Raw genomic sequence first — 16,106 nt, 5'->3', positions numbered from 1 at the left:
TTTGCCTAGAGTGATTTAGAGAAATCACGGAAAACCTAAATCAGGATGGCCGGACGCGGGATTGAACCGTCGTCCTCCCGAATGCGAGTCCAGTGTCTAACCACTGCGCCACCCCGCTCGGTGGGAGTTCTTATGATTCTTTGTGATTTTTAAATAATTTACTCCAAATGAAAATATTTTGTCGCTACCGCCGGTTATTCTTTTTTTTTACAGACATTTGTTGTCAAATTCAAACTAAGGTCTGGAAGTACGAAACAGGACACTTGCAGCGAATGTCTGAAACACAGAATACAATTTAAATCAGGTTGTTCAACGCATGGTTCATAAATCCAAGGCAAAGGCATTTTTTAGAACGTTAATCAGTTGCCTGAAAATTCACTGACTATAAATTTTGATTTGTTGCACTATCAACCTGTGCCTAAGATTACAATTGGGTAGACCTTTTACTCAAGACAGCTGTGGTGTTACATTCTTGGTACTGTGATTGTGGAAAAAGATAAAACTATTAATGGGAATACAACACACTTCAACAGATGGCTAGAGAATGAGGAGTTAGGGGACCTAATGAAATAAATTCTTATTTGTGGAACTTTTCTTGAAAACACTCTTTCCCCATTGCAAGGAGAAGCGCATTGATGCAGTAAGAGTGTTTTGTGACAGCTGTTCATTTCAGAACAAAAACTACTGTAATATTTTGATGTCGTCAGAAACTGCACATCAATTCAACTTGGAGGTATAGTGGTTCTCCCTCATTAAAGGACATTCCTAAATAGCTGCAGATGGAGCTTTTGGACTGGTTGAAAAAAAGATCAACGCAAAAAGTTGTATCTTTTGCCAGAAGAGTATGATATACTTTTAAAAAATACTGGAAAATTGCTGTGTCAGATGTTGATTTTAATTGGGTCAGCTGATGAGATCTGTCCAAAGCCTGTATGCTACCTCCAAAACAAGCAAACCGATGAGGATTACTTTGCAGGCACAAACAGGTCTGGTTGGTGTACACCCTTTCTATGCGGAAACGTCTCATTGTGAACATAAAATTCTAAAAAAAAAGAACCAGTTAAATATGAGCATAGTATGGCAGGGATTAGGAAATTTGATGGTAAAGCCACGTACAGTCTGAAGAAAAGAGAGATGTTATTAAAATTCTTGTGGACATGGGATATTCAGTAGCGGATTTGCCTTTTTATAACAGAGCTTGAACGAAGATAGCAGAATCTTCCAATAATGTGTTAGTGACAATGAAGTGATTAATGAAGACAATCTGTAGCAAAGTAATGCTGTTCTTTGTTTTGAAGCATGTTTATTTTTATGTTTATAATATCAGTATTTTTCATTTACACAGGAACGAAAGTCATGTACCATACACCCAGGAAAAGGATCTCCTTATGCTAATAGATGTTCGTGGACTGCCACCTGTAGACTTTGTTGTACAGTAGATCTTTAATACTGTTCTGCATGGATGTGACAGTACTGCAGGAAGTGCCAGGGAATGTCATTTGTTCAGGTTCTGTGAAAGTGAAAATAATGAGTACAATACTTTGTGAAATAAAACATTCTCACTTATTTTATTTGCAATATTTCTAAATCTTTGAGTTAATAACAGGTCAAAATAACCCATAAAGAGTGTGAACTGTAGCATGAAACAGTGCAAATGACGCAATCAACTATATTTTACTGTTTGCTGTTAAATTACATTTTATAGATTTGACGCCTTTTGGAAACGAGCTTTTCTATATGTATTAACAGTTCTGACGATTACTTTTGAAATAATAAACACTTTACTTCATTTTTTTCCATTTGTCTCGTTTTCATTTGACTGCCCCTCACAGAACAGTACTCCATTAAAGGCATTCATCTTGTATAGATCCAACCTCATAATAACAATAAAACAACAAAGAGTGCCATTGACAAATTATTCGACGGAATACGACTAAATTCAGAGTGGAGAAACATTAAACATGGAATCTAGCAAGATTCAGTAATTGGTTTGCACCTATTTCTTGACCTACATAATTGCTTGATCTGGGACTTCAAAAACTATGATTTTTACGTATATACAAGTACACTGATAACGGGCAGAAACTGAATTCGTACCAGACACAACTAGGACAATAGTGGAACAATCTTACAACTAATCCACAGCAAACAGCTTATCCTTTAATCTTACAAAATATTACGACATCCTAAAGGAATAAGAATGGCTTACTCACCAGAAATAGTGGATGCACACTGTATGAGGTTCCTTGAGTGGCGTTCCTGAGCATCCAGGCGGATAACTAACTGAGGTGGCAAATTAACAAGAAAGCTCCGTTCTTTCAGGTTTGCACTTTGAAGTCTCTCTCATGTGTTGACCTGCAAGTGGGATAGCTAATGTAGTTTTGCATATCAGTACTAGTCTATGGCATAATCTTGTGTCCAAGACAATCCAGATAAAGTCAAAAGGGTATTTATTCGAGAAAAGTGTATAGTATGAATATTTGGCGAAACCGATAACAGAACATCTGTAGAAGTTTCTTCTGGGACCTAGTGAGTCTAAGACTTACTTTCCAATATATGTACTCCATAATGGTATTGAGTGAATTTAGGATGGACAGCACAACTCACAAACATATTACTAGAAGTAAAAATATTTTCGATTTAGACTATGCGTCCCTTTATAGACTGAAGAGGAGTTTTATACCCTGGTGCGAATGTCCATTGTAGGTTGCGAAAAGGAATCAGGTAGGAAATTAGAAATCTATAAATATTCAAAACCGAAGTGAAAGAACACCACATATTATAGCTCACCTCCTAGCAGCCAAAAGTTACCAAATCTATCTCTTGTAGATCGTACGGCAACAAGAAATGTCTATACAACGATAATGTTATCTGGTGTGGATAATATAACGCCACGGGTTCCTCTCTCTAACGTTCTTTAAAGCAGTTAATTACCGAACAAATAACTTTTTCCCATCCCTCTGTAGCCACTTTACGCGGGAACGCAATATTCTCACTGGATTAACAAACAGAGAAACAAGAAAACTGCATTGTTTGTATCTCTTTGGTTTTTTACTGGTTGAAACACGAAAGTTATGGCGGAATTCGTAAGCTGATCTCTCTGGTATGGTTGTAGCGTCCATTAAGAGGAAGACAATTGAACGTCCCGGAGAGCAAAAATACATCTTTGCATCACTGCCCGGCGTGAAGAACAGCATCTTTAAATTATATCGTAAAAACTATAAACTTGCTACGCTGGAGGCATAAGAATGAAACTAACTTACCATAAGCATTAGCCACTCCTACATTTTATCGGAATATCAGAACTAGGGGATGTAAATTCCGAAAAGCTGATCTTGTCTTTGCCAGTATTACAGACAAAATACAGATGATAGTCGTCTCTGTAAAGTTACATAAATGCTATCTTCCAAGTGTGAATAAGAACAGATGCTGAGTAGTTTCTACATCTACATCTACATCGATACTCTGCAAATCACATTTAAGTGGCTGGCAGAGGGTTCATTGAACCACCTTCACAATTCTCTATTATTCCAATCTCGTATAGCGCGCGGAAAGAATGAACACCTCTATCTTTCCGTACGAGCTCTGATTTCCCTTATTTTATCGTGGTGATCGTTCCTCTCTATGTAGGTGTCACAAAATATTTTCTAATCCGAAGGAGAAAGTTGGTGATTGGAATTTCGTGAGAAGATTCCGTCGCAACGAAAAACGCCTTTCTTTAAATGATGTCCTGCCCAAATCCTGTATCATTTCTGTGACACTCTCTCCCATATTTCGCGATGATACAAAAATAGGAGAAGGAGCAGTGGCTCCGTTCAAAGTAGTTGTTTTTCTCCTAATGTACATACATAAAGTAACCTAGAAGTAGTTCCAATAATTATTACTGTGAATAGATTACGATTTGTCAATATCTGTCAGTAGACGTTACAGAGGCACTACAGAGGCAGCTTCTGAAGGAATGTATAAATAAATGAAAGAACATGAAAAGTATAACGATAATCGCCCGTGTCTGGAGACATGAATGATGTGTGATTGCTCGACAGATGAGCGCAACTGGCTACAGTCAAGATGATCATGTATCTATGAAAGTATCAGTGATGTGCTTATCGACATCGAAGCCCGGGGCTCTCAGGGACCATGAATGTTCGTTAATGTCCATGGAGCATTCATCGAATCACTCTTAGGCGGCTCGGTAGCGGTAGTCTGATAATGTACTGTTTGAAATTATGGGCGACCAGTAGGCCACTGCAGCCGAACAAGCAAATAACTACATCTAACAGCTGGCTCTTGTAACGTCTGTCTGTGAGAAATGATGACAGATACACTACGAAACCCAGTTTATCTCACAAAAACACTCTCCATGCGAGGAAGCCACTAAAGTTTGAATTACACCCTGTTGGAGAAGGTACCATGCTTTTTGAAGAAATTACTCTAGCGTGTTACACCTCTTATCAGTCTAGGCCATCTTTCACCTTTCGTCATACTTTGAGCGGTCGTTAGGGTTACTGTACACTAGAGTTGTGCCCTGCCAGAACTACCGTTCCGTAGTTTTGGTACACTACATAAATGGTAGTATTATCGGTAGTGTTGGCAGCATTGGTAGGCAAAGAAACAAATGAACGTGCAAGAGAGGAACGGGGAGCCGAAGACCTCTCCTTTTTTTTCTTTTGTTGTTGTTGTTTTGCACGTAGTTAGAGCCTCACATAATTAAATGTGTATTTTACAGCCTTAGGGAATACAAATTGCATTTTATAAGCAATAAAAATTAGCTGACCGCGTAACTTCTGCGCTTTTATGTAACCAAAGCAATTACTTTTGATTCAAGTACAGTTTATACGCACAAACATAAAAATATGTATTTATAATTATTATTGCTATTTTGCACTCAGTAGAACGTCCTTCATCACGATCAAAGGCAGAAGTTTCCTGCTATTATGGATAAATGCGAAAGTTGTTTATGAATAGCGGAAACAAGTTGTATATGAGGTCGACGAATTATTGAAGCAATGTTTGATATATTTTTCTTTTGCGGTTTGTTTTTATTTACCTTTTTGTTGAGGAAACTGCGTTTTCTAGCACTATATGATAAACCTGTATTGTTTTCTTTATTTTTACTACAACATCCCTGTTTCACGGCACATACCAACATCTTGGATTTTACTAGAACACTGTTTACTTTTAAATAACAAACAGGAGGATAACTATGTAAAAACAAAAATGTTCCATAGGTTACCTGAGCCTTTATATATTCTCACTCAGTTACTAGACGGTTCACCACATCCCTGTTTTTAGGGAAATCGAGTAATAACTGACTCCTTACATAAACGAAGCGATCTTCATGAGGTAACGCCCAATAGGTATGCAACACTGCTAACTTTCTGGTAATGCAGGTACGAGCTTACTGTTCACAGCTACTAGGAAAACTATTGTAATTTGCACTTGCTTGTGATAGTCTATACTGGTATACGGTAGTTCTACAAGTCTACTGCACACCTTTTATTATTCTCCGTGCCCTGTAATGAACAGTTAGCTGTAACTCTTCAGGCTTTCCCGGCGATCTAATGACATATTGGGTTGTCGGGTGTTCTGCCGGGTATCAGCGCCATACTTGCACGATATTTCGGTCACGTAGCTCGTGACCTTCATCAGGTGCGACCTGAGATTGCTCCTCGAGTGGACCTGGTCCAGTATTTATGCCTATGGCCTTCCCCCTCCACCGACGGTTGCAGGCGCTTCCTCTGTGGTCCGCGCCCATTCCCTGCGACCTGCTGGAGCGTTGCTGCTCCGTTTTCCGTCCGCTGCGGTTCTAGGTGTTCCCTCTGCGGTCCACGCCCACCAAACCCGCTCCTGGGGGTTTCATCTACAGTCTGAAGTACCAAGCGTTCCCCCTGCGGTCCGCGCCCGCTCACCACGACCTGTTGGAGCGTTGCCGCTCCGTTTCTCGTCCGCTGCGGTTCTAGGTGTTCCCACTGCGGTCCGCGCCCACCAGTCCCACTTCTGGGTTTTGCAAAAACAGACATAATGTCTTATGGGATAACAGCAATCAGTGATTTTATAATGTTACTTCGTCTTAATTGCAAAAAAATTTTTTTATAATTCATATGACCGGTTTCGGTTCATTCAGAACCATCTTCATATCTGATATTTCAGTTACAGGAGTAACCCGTCCAAATCCAGCAAATTTCACATGCTACGTCACATCGATGTGACGTAGCATGTGAAAGTTGCTGGATTTGGACGGGTTACTCTTGTAACTGAAATATCAGATCTGAAGATGGTTCTGAATGAACCGAAACCGGCCACTTCTGGGTGTTCCATCTTCGGTCTGGTGCGCCTGGCAGGGATTTACAATATACCTTGTCAATGTGGCATGTCCTACATTGGTCAGACGACAAGAACTGTGGAGATCAGGTGCAAAGAACATCAGAGGCACACTAGATTAAGACAGGTGACTAAGTCAGCCATTGCTGAACACTGTCTAGAACTAGATCATGCCATGAAATATGAGGATACCAAGATTCTAGCACAAACACCCAGATTTTGGGACAGTGTTATAAGAGAATCGATAGAAATTAAAATGACTGACCATCTTATGAACCGTGACACAGGGTACCAGTTAAGCAAAGCCTGGGATCCGCCTCTGGAATTGTTAAAGGAGCAACGGGGCCAGCTGCAACACTACACAAACAGAAGAACCAGAGACATGGAGATGGAAAACGACCACCTGACGGACTGCCAGCTGAAAAAATGATGGTGTCCATGTTCTGGGACAGCGAGGGCGTAATCCTTACCCATTGCGTTCCAAATGGCACTACGGTAACAGGTGCATCCTACGAAAATGTTTTGAAGAACAAATTTCTTCCTGCACTACAACAAAAACGTCCGGGAAGGGCTGCGCGTGTGCTGTTTCACCAAGACAACGCACCCGCACATCGAGCTAACGTTACGCAACAGTTTCTTCGTGATAACAACTGAAGTGATTCATGCTCCCTACTCACCTGACCTGGCTCCTAGTGACTTTTGGCTTTTTCCAACAATGAAAGACACTCTCCGTGGCCGCACATTCACCAGCCGTGCTGCTATTGCCTCAGCGATTTTCCAGTGGTCAAAACAGACTCCTAAAGAAGCCTTCGCCGCTGCCATGGAATCATGGCATCAGCGTTGTGAAAAATGTGTACGTCTGCAGGGCGATTACGTCGTGAAGTAACGCCAGTTTCATCGATTTCGGGTGAGTAGTTAATTGGAAAAAAATCGGAGGCCTTAGAACTTGAATGCACCTCGTATGTAAATGATTAGCATTTCAGAGAATTCACACAAGGTTGGCGCCGGTGGTGACACCTACAACGTGCTGACATGAGGAAAGTTTCCAATCGATTTCTCATACACAAACAGCAGTTGACCGGCGTTGCCTGGTGAAACGTTGTTGTGATGCCCCGTGTAAGGAGGAGAAATGCGTACCATCACGTTTCCGACTTTGATAAAGGTCGGATTTTAGCCTATCGCGATTGCGGTTTATCATATCGCGACATGGCTGCTCTCGTTGGTCGAGATCCAATGACTGTTATCAGAATATGGAATCGAGATGACAGGCATCTTATCCGCATGACTGTAACGGATTGTGCAGCCACGTCTCGATCCCTGAGTCAACAGATGGGGACTTTTGCAAGACAACAACCATCTACACGAACAGTTCGACGACGTTTGCAGCAGCATAGACTATCAGCTCGGAGACCATGGCTGCGGTTACCCTTGACGCTGCATCACAGACGGGAGCGCCTGCGATGGTGTACTCAGCGACGAACTTGGGTGCACCAATGGCAAAACGTAATTTTTTCGGGTGAATCAAGGTTCTGTTTACAGCATCATGATGGTCGCATCCATGTCTGGCGACATCGCGGTGAACGCACATTGGAAGCGTGTATTCGTCATCGCCATACTGGCGTATCACCCGGCGTGATGGTATGGCGTGCCATTGGTTACACGCCTCGATCACCTCTTGTTCGCATTGACGGCACTTTGAATAGTGGACGTTACAAAAATGGTTCAAATGGCTCTGAGCACTATGGGACTCAACATCTTAGGTCATAAGTCCCCTAGAACTTAGAACTACTTAAACCTAACTAACCTCAGGACATCACACACACCCATGCCCGAGGCAGGATTCGAACCTGCGACCGTAGCAGTCCCGCGGTTCCGGACTGCAGCGCCAGAACCGCTAGACCACCGCGGCCGGCGTGGACATTACATTTCAGATGTGTTACGACCCGTGGCTCTACCCTTCATTCGATCCCTGCAAAAGCCGGCCGCGGTGGCCGTGCGGTTCTAGGCACTACAGTCCGGAACCGCGTGACTCCTACGGTCGCAAGTTCGAATACTACCTCGGGCATGGATGTGTGTGATGTCCTTAGGTTAGTTAGGTTTAAGTAGTTCTAAGTTCTAGGGGACTGATGACCTCAGATGGTGAGTCCCATAGTGCTCAGAGCCATTTCGATCCCTGCAAAACCCTACATTTCAACAGGATAATGCACGACCGCATGTTGCAGGTCCTGTACAGGCCTTTCTGGATACAGAAAATGTTCGATTGCTGCCCTGGCCAGCACATTCTCCAGATCTCTCACCAACTGAAAACGTCTGGTCAATGTTGGCCGAGCAACTGGCTCGTCACAATACGCCAGTCACTACTCTTGATGAACTGTGGTATCGTGTTGAAGCTGCATGGGCAGCTGTACCTGTACACAGCATCCAAGCTCTGTTTGTCTCAGTGCCCAGGCGTATCAAGGCCGTTATTACGGCCAAAGGTGGTTGTTCTGAGTACTGATTTCTCAGGATCTATCCACCCAAATTGTTTGAAAATATAATCGCATGGCAGTTCTAGTATAATATATTTGTCCAATGAATACCCGTTTATCACCTGCATTTCTTCTTGGTGTAGCAATTTTAATGGCCAGTGGTGTATTATCCGGGAGGAAGTACTGCGGTGGTAAGAACCACGTAGTTCCAATAGGGGTAGGGACTGGGGTTAAAAAAAAAAATTATTGGTAACCCCTGAATCTAGGCTTCCTGTATGACTGATGTGTTGTATAGGTCGTATTTTAAGGCATACCAGGGGCCTTATGTGCAGATGGAACAGTTGAGCAGAGAGAGAGAGAGAGAGAGGGGGGGGGGGAGGGAAGAGATGGAGAGTGACTGGGGGAGGATGAGGTGGACAGAGACAAAGGGTAGCAAGAGATGGACAGACAGAGGTGGGATCAAAATCGACGTCGCCTTTACAGGTGTAATAGCCGCGCCTTGATTTATAAAGAATGCAACCTGCAAAACAGAACCCGTACTCGCTCCATTTCTCATGTGTACCACGAGCGAGACCAGCAGCGAGCAAAGTGAAGGGCGAATGACCATTCCTTGTAAGGCGTTCCTCTGTCCTTCCGTCACTTTAATGAACTGTTCTTTTGTACCCACTTCTAGACATCATACGATCCCCATGCGTAGCGCTCACACTTGATTAGGAGCCCACATGGCGTTCCCTGGTTATGCAATTCACTCTCCAGCTTTTTACCAAGCTAGCGTATGCACTATCTTGGAATCTGTGACTACCTAACCTCACTGTCTCCCATAGCTCGCAGTCTCAGGCCCCGAGAATGAAAGGAGATTGCCCCAGTTTGTGAGCACAGTAAATGCTCATAGGCTGCAGGGGATTTTAAATTGATTGTCTACCCAGTACTTGACCATGTAACGCGTCGGCAACATTCCTACCTGCAGGGGCTCCTTGACTAGTTTAATACTGTGAAAGGTGGGATGATATCGCAGCTGTCATAATAAACTTGTAAGGACTAAGAAAAATACTGAGATTAGAATTAAGCGAAACACAACGTTTAACCAAGGGCTACCTTCACTGATGTTACGAGACAACAAAATACATAGACCACATTTATAGCCACAGATGTTGGTCAAAAGTATGGAAACGCCACGAGAAATGCGTGCTTCAACATAAACGCACATGCTAACCAAACCTGCACGTTGCGCTGTTACATTAGAACATTATGTTGTAAGTGACACTCGTGGTCGGAACGGGGTACTATGTAGCTGCGAGTCGATATGTCGGGGCTCAGTGAATTCGAACGTGGGAAATTGTTGGTGTTCGTATCGTGGCTGCTTCCGTAACCAAGGTAGCCGAAGTGTTCGGTTTTTCTATAGGCTTCGTACCGGAGGTTTATACCGCGCACAGGGAAAGTGGAAAGCCAAGATCCGTAAGCCTCAACGCCGATGAAAGTGTGTGCTGAGCGATCCTGACGTATGGTCATTGAAAAGGACTGTGGCGAAAAATAAGAGGACGACAGATGCAAAAGTCATTGCAGACCTGAATGTCGCATTCTCTAACTCTGCCAGTTTTTAGTTTAGTTATGTCATGTTCCGTACATCATTTTCGCGATTATTTTATCGAGATGATGTGGAACAAGTCAGAATACGAGGTATATATACACACATGAATAGTGCTAATATTAATATTACTTAACATTTTAGTTGTACACATGCAATTACATTTAGAGGTACAACTCTTTTTACCAGTTTTGAAACACAAACTCGTCCATGGAATAGAAGTAGTTGTCCAAAAGAAATGATTTTAAGCTAGATTTAAAACTTGATCTGCTACCTGACACACACTTTATACTGTTGGGCAAATGATCAAAGATTTTTCTTGCTGAATAATGTATCCCTTTTTGAGCAACTGACATCTTCAATAACTGATAGTAAAGGTCATTTTCCCTCTAGTGTTGTATTATCTACATCACTGTTCCTCGCGAATTGAGCTGGATTATTTATAACTAATTTCATTAGAGAATATATGTACTCTGATGGTGCAGTTAAAATACCTAACTCCTTGAATAGGTGCCTACATGACGTCATTGGGTGAACATCACTAATTATTCTCACTGCTCTCGTTCGTGCAATCAATACTTTATATGTCTAAGTGGTGAGTTGCCCCAGAAAACTACTCCATAAGACATTATTGAGTGCAAATATGCAAAGTACGTTAGGAGGCTGATCTGTTCATTACCAAGTGATTATTCGAAGAGCAAAAGAATCTGAATTGTTTGAGCATCTCAGTAATATGCTTCTTCCAGTTCTATTTGGAGAAATCTACCCTGTTAATGAGCCCTGTTCATATAAAAAAAAGCACTCCGTCTTCAGGCCACAAGTGGCCCATCGGGACCATCCGACCGCCGTATCATCCTCAGTGGAGGATGCGGATAGGAGGAGCGCGTAGTCAGCACACCGCTCTCCTGGTCGTTATGATTGTTTTCTTTGACCGGAGCCGCTACTATTCGGTCGAGTAGCTCCTCAATTGGCATCACGAGGCTGAGTGCACCCCGAAAAATGGCAACAGCGCATGGCGGCTGGATGGTCACCCATCCAAGTGCTGGCCACGCCCGACAGCGCTTCGGTGATCTCTCAGGAACCAGTGTATCCACTGTGGCAAGGCCGTTGCCCCTGTTCATATGCTATATCAATTATCGGTATGACTCTTTTCGGAGTACAGAACTGGATAAAGTGAGTTTTTTCAAAATTAAGGGAGAGTCCATTTTCTGGGAACCACTTAATAATTCTTTGAAAGACGTCCTTAACAATATCTTCTGCTGGTTTTCTGGAATGGGATTTATTACAACACTCGTGTCATCTGCAAAAAGTATTAGTTCTGACTGCTGAACGTTAAGTGAGAGGTCGTTCACATGAATAAGGAACAGCAGAGGACCCAAAATTGAACCCTGTGGGACCCCCTTTGTGATAACTCCCTATTCACTAGAATTTGCCACCCTCCCAACATTATTTGTGTTATTGGCTGGCTCTGAGCACTATGGGACTTAACTTAGAACTACTTAAACCTAACTAACCTAAGGACAGCACACAACACCCAGTCATCACGAGGCAGAGAAAATCCCTGACCCCGCTGGGAATCGAACCCGGGAACCCGGGCGTGGGAAGCGAGAACGCTACCGCACGACCACGAGATGCGAACATTTGTGTTATTCAGCACAACCCTTTTGCTTTCTGTTCGTTAAGTATGATTCAAAACAGCTGTGTGTATAGCCTTCAATTCCATAAAACCTGAGTTTTTCTAAGTGTGTAACATGATCCACACAGTCAAATGGCTTGGAAAGATCACAAAAAATACCAGATGAGGATAATTTGTTATTTAGGGCTGGTACAAAACAAAACGAATAAAGCTCTATAACCTGGAAATTGTAGGACTAACTGGAATTCCAAAATGACTCATCAGTGATGCAAATGTCCGTGATAGGAAAACGCTGTGCCAGAGCCATAAAACTTCGACTATGGAGGAATGGAAGAAAGTCGTTTGGTCGGATGAGTCTTCTGGTTGAATTTACATCAAAAGAGTTCTGGCGGGGGTTCTGTGGTGGTTCGGGCAGCCATATAGGGATATTTCACGGGCGCCATGTTTACTCCTCAAGGTCGCGTTACTATCAAGCATTAAATGACCATTCTGGTTGATCAGGTCCTTCCCGTGGAACAATGTTTGTTCTCCAATGGTGATGCTATATTCCAAGACGACAGGACCCCTTTCCATGCAGCTCACACTGTCCAGGAATGAAATGTCACATCCCTCCTGCCCTCCACAGTCACCAGATCTCAGCATTATTGAGCGTTTGTGGTCTACTTTGGAGAGAAGAGTGCGTGTTCGCTATCTATCCCCATCATCGTTACCTGAACTTTCCACTGTTTTGCAGGAAGAATGACGGAAGATTTTCTTGAAAAATATACAGGACCTATAAACATCCATTCCGAGACGACTGGAAGCTCTTTTGGATACCATCGGGTCCCTGCATCGTATTAGGCATGTTACTGCGATGTATTTTTGATGTTTCCATTCTTTTAGTCAATCCCTGGAGGAAAGGGTGCACATAAAATAGTTTGTACGAGGGGTAGGGTTAGACCTGGAGTATTTTTTACATTTTGGAGGACGAATGGCGACTTGTAAGTAGCCACAAAAGAGTTTCAGTTCGGATCCTGTCAAAAGCCTGCGTAATACTGACTTTTAAATATTTTCTTTAAAGAAAAACACCTGATACACTATTTTGCTTCCTTTCCCCGAGAGCTAGGGAGGGGATGGGGGTGGGCGGCCCCCCTTTGTCCCCAGGTTTAAATGGCTCTGAGCACTATGGGACTTAACGTCTATGGTCATCAGTCCCCTAGAACTTAGAACTACTTAAACCTAACTAACCTAAGGACATCACACAACACCCAGTCATCACGAGGCAGAGAAAATCCCTGACCCCGTCGGGAATCGAATCCGGGAACCCGGGCGTCGGAAGCTGTCCCCAGGTATGGACGCCCTTGCCTGTAGGCACACAGATATACGGCCAACCTGGGGAAAGAGACAGAGAGTACTGGACTAAGAGAGCAGATGAAGGTGACGAAGGGGGGATTCCGGTGAATCTTACCACATGGATGGCACCTTTGGTGTGCAGTCGTAGCGCAATGCACATTGCTTGCGGCAATGTAAGTGCGACATCGCTGTGTTCTGTGAAAGGTGCACATATCAGAAGAAATCGCCATGAAAGATGTATAGGCCCTAGAACATGAGAAATATTAGTTGTTTGGTATACAAGACGCTTTACCTGAAATGATTATCACTCTGAGCATCGTTGCATGCCGAACACACGACTGGTACGTTTTCTTTTCCTACCAGACGCTGTAGTATTACTGATTAGAGCTCGGGCGAGTGAAAGACTCAGAAGCAGTTATTAACCATAGAGGGAGGGAGAGAGGGTTCAAATGGCTCGGAGCACTATGGGACTCAACATCTTAGGTCATAAGTCCCCTAGAACTTAGAACTACTTAAACCTAACTAACCTAAGGACATCACACACACCCATGCCCGAGGCAGGATTCGAACCTGCGACCGTAGCAGTCCCGCGTTTCCGGACTGCAGCGCCAGAACCGCTAGACCACCGCGGCCGGCGGGAGAGAGGGGTTTTGTCATGGCAGAGAGAGGAGCCTGGATGGCAGATGTGCCGCACAGATATGTTTATTAACTATATATGACGGTAGTATCTGTTCCCGAAAGAACAGTTACCGTCGATGACCATGCACCTTTGCTAGAAATGAAATGATAATTAAATTGACACCCTAGCTGCAAGCAGGCGTTGATACACTTCATTGGGGACATGTTGAAAATGTGTGCCCCGACCGGGACTCGAACCCGGGATCTCCTGCTTACATGGCAGACGCTCTATCCATCTGAGCCACCGCGGGCACAGAGGATAGTGCGTCTGCAGGGACTTATCCCTTGCACGCCCCCCGTGAGATCCACATTCCCAACATGTCCACAACACTACATTCGTAGTGCGCCTAATAGATGTTTGCCCATCATACTCATTACTCGTGGCAGATTAATCTACCAAGTCCCGTACGAGTTCGGGCATAGCGTGTGCGTTCGCACAAGAAGGTCAATGGCCGGGAACCCATATTTTTTAACTATATATGACGGTAGTATCTGTTCCCGAAAGAACAGTTACCGTCGATGACCATGCAGCTTTGCTAGAAATGAAATGATAATTAAATTGACACCCTAGCTGCAAGCAGGCGTTGATACACTTCATTGGGGACATGTTGAAAATGTGTGCCCCGACCGGGACTCGAACCCGGAATCTCCTGCTTATATGGCAGACGCTCTATCCATCTGAGCCACCGCGGGCACAGAGGATAGTGCGTCTGCAGGGACTTATCCCTTGAGACGTTCCATGGTGCGTGATTGAGAACAGAGGATGATTTGAAATCACTGAATAGGGAGACGGCTTATTTGAAAGAAAAACTACTTTGCATTGAGTTAATTGTGTTGCTAGCGCTAGTTTAGTAAGTTTTATAGTGTAAAGATTTCACTGTGCTTGAAAATATATACTCGTACATGGTATCCAGGAAGAGTTATCAGTCATGTGTCCGCTATGCTACTTAGTTTCCTGCACCAAGAATAACTTAAACATATTTCGTTAATAATCTAAAAGAAAAAATTTTACGTGAATTAAAAATGTTTCTGTCAAAATGACAATGCTGCGAAATATAATGCTGAAAAAGAGTAACAGTTCATATTAGTGCGAGTTTTTTCTGTGTTATTAAAAGGTTTCAATCTAATACCTTCCTACGTATTTGGGAAACATTTCACAAGCTTCTCCCCACTGTTTAAATAAAAAATTTGTTTGGTAAACAGTTGTACTGTCACGCGTTGCACCATTGAGTGAACAATGTTATAATTTAAAAAAAAAGATGAATAAGTTTAATTTGCTAATCCTGCCTGGTAAAGGAATTAAACGGCAAGCTACTATGCAGTGATTTACTCCAGCCAATCATGACCTGTTTTATTCTCTTCAGTATCGCTTTATTTATTTCTCCCACATAAATTTCGATAGTCCGAGCTTTTAACAGTTCGAGGTGGTCCCGGTCTCATTTATCTCGAACTATCAAGGCTCCGGATGCGGTAGCTGACCTAGTTACACCTTCGCTAGCCTACTTTGAAGTACGAACTTGACTAAGCTAATTGCTTTTCATCTGTGTGATACCAATTAATCTAGACTCCATCTGACTGTCATTAAACGAATATATAGGGGATTACCAATAGTACTCATAATGTAACAATCACTCACAATGGCTAACTGACGCGTAAAAAAACTGTCCTCTTATAAAACGCGTCCACTGAATCTATATAAAATTTCTTAAATGAAAACAACAACGTGCTGTACCGATGATGAAAAACCTAAAACACCAATTTCAACAAAAGGTTTGCTTGTGTAAACTATAAAAAAAAACGGGAAAAGCAGATCCGTGAAGCCATTGGCACCAATGCAACTAAGAAGAGTGAATGCTTTGACGGGGGTTCTGCAATGAGCGGGTGGGGGAAACGGATCTATGATTGATACGCTGTTCATAACCTTTTTAATGATTTACGAAGCTCGTATTTATGCGAAACTAGTAATTCCAAGATTCGAAATAATGTAGACTCTACTGTAGTGTTTGGCCACCATAACTTGACGATTTCGCTAGTGCTGCCAGAAGTGGAGAAATTCGGTGGTACTTGAAAGATATTCATTTCTCCG

General features: G+C 43.0%; 2 non-coding genes across 2 annotated transcripts; both read right to left on the bottom strand.

Annotated features, from left to right (window-relative positions):
* Positions 1–14,197: 14,197 nt before the first annotated feature.
* Positions 14,198–14,272, bottom strand: Trnat-ugu (transfer RNA threonine (anticodon UGU)). Its single transcript has one exon. It is a non-coding gene; the product is annotated as a tRNA-Thr (tRNA).
* Positions 14,273–14,639: 367 nt separating this feature from the next.
* Trnai-uau (transfer RNA isoleucine (anticodon UAU)) lies at positions 14,640–14,714 on the bottom strand. Its single transcript has one exon. It is a non-coding gene; the product is annotated as a tRNA-Ile (tRNA).
* Positions 14,715–16,106: the final 1,392 nt, after the last annotated feature.

Source organism: Schistocerca cancellata, chromosome 1, assembly GCF_023864275.1.
Source record: "Schistocerca cancellata isolate TAMUIC-IGC-003103 chromosome 1, iqSchCanc2.1, whole genome shotgun sequence".
Classification (NCBI taxonomy): Eukaryota; Metazoa; Arthropoda; class Insecta; order Orthoptera; family Acrididae; genus Schistocerca; species Schistocerca cancellata.
Note: the sequence above shows the minus strand (reverse complement) of the source record. Positions and strands in the feature narration are given on the sequence as shown.